Source organism: Anabrus simplex, chromosome 2 (assembly GCF_040414725.1).
Source record: "Anabrus simplex isolate iqAnaSimp1 chromosome 2, ASM4041472v1, whole genome shotgun sequence".
NCBI classification, from domain to species: Eukaryota; Metazoa; Arthropoda; class Insecta; order Orthoptera; family Tettigoniidae; genus Anabrus; species Anabrus simplex.
The window spans coordinates 1,156,398,842-1,156,405,486 of record NC_090266.1 but is presented as its reverse complement, the minus strand read 5'-3'; positions in this window follow the sequence as shown (position 1 = coordinate 1,156,405,486).

Sequence of the window (6,645 nt, the reverse complement as noted above, 5' to 3'; positions counted from 1 at the left end):
GCTGAGTGGCTCAGACGGATTTCTGACCCCAAGTTGGCAGGTTCAATACTTAGCTCGGTAGAAGTAAAATTCACAGCAACTTTGCTACAATGCTGTATTGTAGCGACTATTTAAAAATGCGAACACTATTCTTGGATTTACATAGCACGAAGTTCACCTAAGTATGACAACAAGCATAAAAATAGTACGTGCAATTACCACATTTACCAGTAGGGCCTACTCAAATTGAAACGATTCTCCACCCACAATGTGAAGCAAACGTCTTCCCATGTGTTCAGAATTACCTACTAGTAAAATCTTCCGGCAATGTAATACAGTAGTAACTTCTGGGAGATGTGGCCAACAGTAACAAGGGAGGTGGCGGACCCTTGTGGTCAACTGTGATTGTTTGAGGGTAGTTGTAGACTGAAAGGCTTACCGTGCTCTTCGCTTAGGGAGATATCTGTGCATAAACCATGACGTCATCTCCATGCGCATGCGTATAGTCTTCAGGCTCGTAGCAAAATCTCCAGTGTGCTCCCTGCACTGTCAGTCGAAACGAACGGCTGTCAGTGTAACGGAGCTTCGATATAAGTCGATTACTTTCGATCGATTGATGAAATCAGCCAGAAACAAAGGAAACAATTTTGAATTATCCATGAATGCTTGAATATGCATTAGAACTGGGTGTTCACGTGCTCATGTGCTCCTGAGAGCCCACCGCCACTGAAATTAATAGATTGTACTTCTCATTTTTACAACTTTAGTATTTGTGAATCTCTTCAAAACTGTACCACATTTCTGTAATATCATGTTCCTCCTCCTTGAATTTTATATCTCTTAATGTGTATGTAGTTACTATTAGCTGTAGTTCTACGTAGTCTAAGTTTATGAACGGTTAATTTGTTATATTGTTGTAGTCAGTTATTTATCAATCTAATTCTATTATTCGATAAGTGTAAGACAGCGACAACTGTCCCTAACTTTGCAGGATAAATACATTATCATCTCTCTATCAAACTACTCCATCCTACATCTCCTCTACTATGTTTGTCATATTCATATCTTGATCTACCCCTACCGTTCTTACCGTCTACACTTCCCTTAAAATCTACTGAACAAGTCCTGGGTGTCTCAAGACGTGCCTTATCATTCATTCTATATCTTCAGTCTTTAATCGCCTGTATTCTTTTCTGACCTTTCTTTTGCATTCTTGTAGTTTCACTGTTCGTCAATCACGTCTATTATCTCCTGAATTTTCTATTGATTTTTACTTGACCTTGCCGTTTTTCCTAACTTTTCTTCAGCAGCTCTACTGATCTCATTCATCAGGACTGTCCACTTTTACTCTGTAGTCTTTCTTTCAGCGTTTTCATTTAGTACTTATACAACATGTTCCTTGAAACAATCCCACACTCTCTTTTTCATCAAACTGTCTAGATGCCCTCTCCTTGCATTGCATCCTTTTGTCGACTTGTTTTCAACTTAAGACCTCATTTCATGACCACCAGATTGTGGTCAGACCCCACGTCTATTCCTGGGACGTTCTTGCAATCCAGCACCTGGTTTGTGAATTTCTACCTAATCATATTGATGTTTACTTGATACCTTCCAGTTTCACCAGTTTTTTCATGTATGTAACCATCCGGTGTAGTGTTTGAACACAGTACTAACAAGGACTAAATTACGATCGGTACAGAATCCTACCAGCCGACATATTTTTTCATTATTTTGTCCCAGTCCAAAGTCTCCTTCATTACCGCTTCTTCCCCTGCCTACCACTTCATTCCAGTCTGCCATCACAATTCGATTCTCATCTCCTTTTACATATTCTATTACATCTTCGATGCACTCATACATTCTTTGAATTTCATCATCATCGGCTGAAGTGATAGGCATAGCCTATGGACCTGGGCATTGGGTTGGTGTCTATGTTGACTACCATAATTCGTTCACTACCGTATGAACGTCTTCTTTTTTTGCTATTTGTTTTACGTCGCACCGACACAGATATGTCTTATGGCGACAATGGGACTGGAAGGGCCTAGGAATGGGAAGGAAGCGTCCGTGGCCTTAGTTAAGGTACAGCCCTAGCATTTGCCTGGTGTGAAAATGGGAAACCACGGAAAACCATCTTCAGGGCTGCCGACAGTGGGGTTCGAACCCACTATCTCCCGAATACTGGATACTGGCCGCACTTAAGCGACTGCAGCTATCGAGCTCGGTATATGATCGTCTTAGTAACGTAACCGCTGTCGTATTTCCTTATTCATTATTAAATCAAAACCTGCATTTCCCCTGTTCGATTTTGTGTTGATTGTGTCGTCTGACCAAACATCCTGCTCTTATACCAACTACATCTTACATCTTCAGGGCTGCCGACAGTGGGATTCGAACCCACTATCTTCAAGCTGATAGGTATGTGATCCAAACCCCACAGCCACTTGCTCGTTGGCAGTGATACAAGAAATCTGAAAGTTAAGCAAATATCCCGGATTTTAGGTAGGAAAAAGAAAAAAAAGTGGGTGAACTGTACATTTCAAACGGCCGAGCTCGATAGCTGCAGTCGCTTAAGTGTGGCCAGTATCCAGTATTCGGGAGATAATAGGTTCGAACCCCACTGTCGGCAGCCCGGAAAATGGTTTTCCGTGCTTTCCCATTTTCACACCAGGCAAATGCTGGGGCTGTACCTTAATTAAGGCCACGGCCGCTTCCTTCCCTGTCCCATCGTCGCCATAAGACCTATCTGTGTCGGTGCGACGTAAAGCAACTGGCATTTCAAACGTGCGTATGATAATCGATTTTAAAATATCCTGATCGAAAATGTTGTTTGTATTTGAATATAATGAACGTAAACACTCCACCGGTGAAATTTTAAAATCATGCTTGGAAATATAATCTTAAATGATACTAATAAAAAACGTATTTACTTTTATCTCAAATTATTATACCTAGTAACCAATCATTGTAAGTGAGACCAGCATCTGTCTTACTCAACTAAATATTCCGATCCGAGAGATGCCTAAATTGCGTTATTACCATCAATCTGGGAAAAATAATTGAAGATCCCTGGTCTAGACCATAGAAAAAGACACACGACACTGGAAACATATTGTCTCACCACAGATGAGACCGGGAAGTTAGCAGCCTGGTCTGAAGTAAGTTACAGCTATACCACCGGCATTTACCTCGTGTGAAAATGGGAAACTGCAGAAAGCAATCTTCAGAGTTTGATTTGAACCTGTCATCCTGCAGCTAACTCTTCTTCTTCCTAATCGGTTTACCCTTCAGGGTTGGTTTTTCCCTTGGACTCAGCGAGGGATCCCATCTCTACCGCCTCCTGTAGTGTGAGACTTTGGGGTCGGGAGATACAACTGTTGAGAATGACCAGTACCTCGCCCAGGTGGCCTCATCTGCTATGCTGAACGGGGGCCTTGTGGGGGGATGGGAAGATTGGAAGGGATAGACAAGAAAGAGGGAAGGAAGCGGCCGTGGCCTTTAGTTAGGTGCCATCCCGGCATTTGCCTGGAGGAGAAGTGAGAAACCATGGAATACCACTTCCAGGATGGCTGAGGTGGGAATCGAACCCACCTCTACTCGTGTGACCCCCCGAGGCTGAGTGGACCCCGTTTCAGCCCTCGTTCCACTTTTCAAATTTTCGTGGCAGAGCCGGGAATCGAACCCGGGCCTCCAGGGGTGGCAACTAATCACGCTAACCACTACACCGCAGAGGCTGACTGCAGCCAACTCACTAGGTATTATTAGAAATTTGGTAATGTGTAGTACAGGTAGTATACTTGGAGTCTAGTGGAATTCAATCATCTGAGAGTATCTAACAAATCAATCTGTATCGTGCAGTAAAACCGACAATGAAGTAGATAACGAAATATTGTTTCCTCTTAGAGATAACGAAATGATGTCAGTAGATTATGCTGGGCAAGTGAATCGGAAATCTGCACCTTCTGTTGCCAACGTCCGTGTTGTCGAGAGACTGGGACTAAGAATGAAAACACGCCGGGTGTGTCGCTATGGATATCGATGTGGATGTCGCTATCGCTATCGATATATCACAAACAAGCTGTTGCCCGCAGCTTCGCTCGCGAGAATTTCGTGATCTGATAAAATTAATCGTTCCTCGGTACTGCACTAAGACATCATCTCAAAATCCCTAAAGTACGTATAAAACTCACCGAAAAATTGCGTTTCATTTGTCCCAGAATCTCTTTGTAAACTACGTTTGTGGTATTGCCTTTTAGGTTTGCTAGTTACTTTACGTCGCACCGACACAGATAGGTCTTATGGCGATGATGGGACGGTAAAGGGCTAGGAGTGGGAAGGAAGCGGCCATGGCCTTAATTCAGGTACAGCCCCAGCATTTGCCTGGTGTGAAAATGGGAAACCACGGAAAACCATTTTCAGGGCTGCCGACAGTGGGGTTCGAACCTACTATCTCCCGAATACTGGACACTGGCCGCACTTAAGCGACTTCAGCTATCGAGCTCGGTTTGCCTTTTAGGGCTAAGATGACCGGGCTACTAGCAGAGTTAACACTGAACAAACCAGGTGTATGCATAAGTTTTGCCGGGTTTTGTGGTAAAGAAAAAGCGTAATTTTCAAGGGAAATTCATTTTATTGTTTATTCAAAATATTGGCCATCAGCTTCTACACACTTCGTCCATCTTTTAGGTAAGTTATGAATAGCATGCCAGAAAAACTGCTTGTCTTTTGCGGTAAACCATTCGTCGAGCCATTTCAAACTTCCTCGAAATTGCTAAAGTGCTGCTCTGCGAGCGCGTGCCCCATTGATGCAAAGAGGTGACACTCAGATGGCGCCAGGTCGGGGCAGTACGGCGGCTGCGGAAGGATGTCCCATCCAAGCGATTTCAAGGTGTCTTTCACTGGTTTTGTTGTATGAGATGGCGCATTGTCGTGTAACAAAATCATTTTGCCATTTCTTCTGGCCAATTCCGGTCGTCTTTCCATCAATACGTGATTTAAATTAATAATTTTATGGCGATCCTAGAAATGCACGAACATTCGTTTTTATTGATCAGCTTTGAAAGACGCCCTTTCCACGTCGTGGGCGGGAATTTAATCGAACCACTTCATCTACTAGATGCGTTACAACGTGTTCAGCGTTACTAAATTTTATAAATCTAGGATACATGTGACATAAGAAAACGGTGTCTTATTGTATTACAGTATGTAATGTCCGATGGAAATTAGTAAATAGAAAAGTGCGCCTCAACCCAGGATCGAACCTTCGACCTTCTGCATGCTAACCCGAAATCATATCCACTGCACCAATTGTACAGCACGACGAAAACGTGCTGACAGATTTAGTTACCCTACATGTGGTTACAGTGTTGCCAGATTGCCATTCTTCAACGTTCTTTTTCTGCAGGATATACTCACAGGACGAACTTTTGTGAGAGATTTTTTTTTAATTTTTGGCATTTGAGGAGTCTCGCTGCGACGCCCGAGTGCGCGAATTTCGCTTCACTCTGTATAGATAGATATGCCGAGTGGGTCGCTAGGTATACTCCCTGGCACGTAACCCTGTACACTAAGGTCCCCTGTTAATACTGAAGGTAGTGATATTTAGTTATTTTCTAACTGTTGGGTTCGATTCAGGTCCCTAACCATGCAGTTTAGGGACCCTACTTGCCGATACGAAGTCTTACATATACAGTTAATCTGGCACGTTGGCACTATACAGTCATGGTTTAATCCGTGAGTTGCGATACTTACGTATAGCCACTGCTGTACCGGTATTGTTAAAATCTCTAGTGTTACATTTGCGGGTATAATTAAAGCATATTTTGTTTTTATGTGTGATTGTAAATCTGTCTGGGTAGTGCCATGTAAGTAGAACTGTGGCATGTTCGAATAATAACGTAGTAGGTCTGAAATGACGAACACAACATTTTTTTAAATTGCGGTCTTATTTCGTCAAACACTTACTTATAGAATTCGATTAGGATGCCTAACAAGCAAGAAAAATCTGCAAGAACTCCTCCGGAGAGGAAAGCAACATACCCTCTTCTATAAAGATTAGTTCACTTCAAATGGAAGGAAATTTCGTTATCAACCTAATTTAACCTGTCTTGTCTTGTCACGATTTTGGTACGGTTTGCAGACTTAGCTTTTGTGTATTCTTAGTGGCTTACGGCATCATCATCATCATCATCATCTGTTTACCCTCCAGGTTCGGTTTTTCCCTCGGACTTAGCGAGGGATCCCACCTCTACCACCGCAAGGGCAGTGTCCTGGAGCTTCAGACTCTTGGTCGGGGGATACAACTGGGGAGTATGACCAGTACATCGCCCATTCGGCCTCACCTGCTATGCTGAACAGGGGCCTTGTGGAGGGATGGGAAGATTGGAAGGGATACGCAAGGAAGAGGGAAGGAAGCGGCCGTGGCCTTAAGTTAGGTACCATCCCGGCATTCGCCTGGAGGAGAAGTGGGAAACCACGGAAAACCACTTCCAGGATGGCTGAGGCGGGAATCGAACCCACCTCTACTTAGTTGACCTCCCGAGGCTGAGTGGACCCCGTTCCAGCCCTCGTACCACTTTTCAAATTTCGTGGCAGAGCCGGGAATCGAACCCGGGCCTCCGGGGGTGGCAGCTAATCACGCTAACCACTACACCACAGAGGCGGACG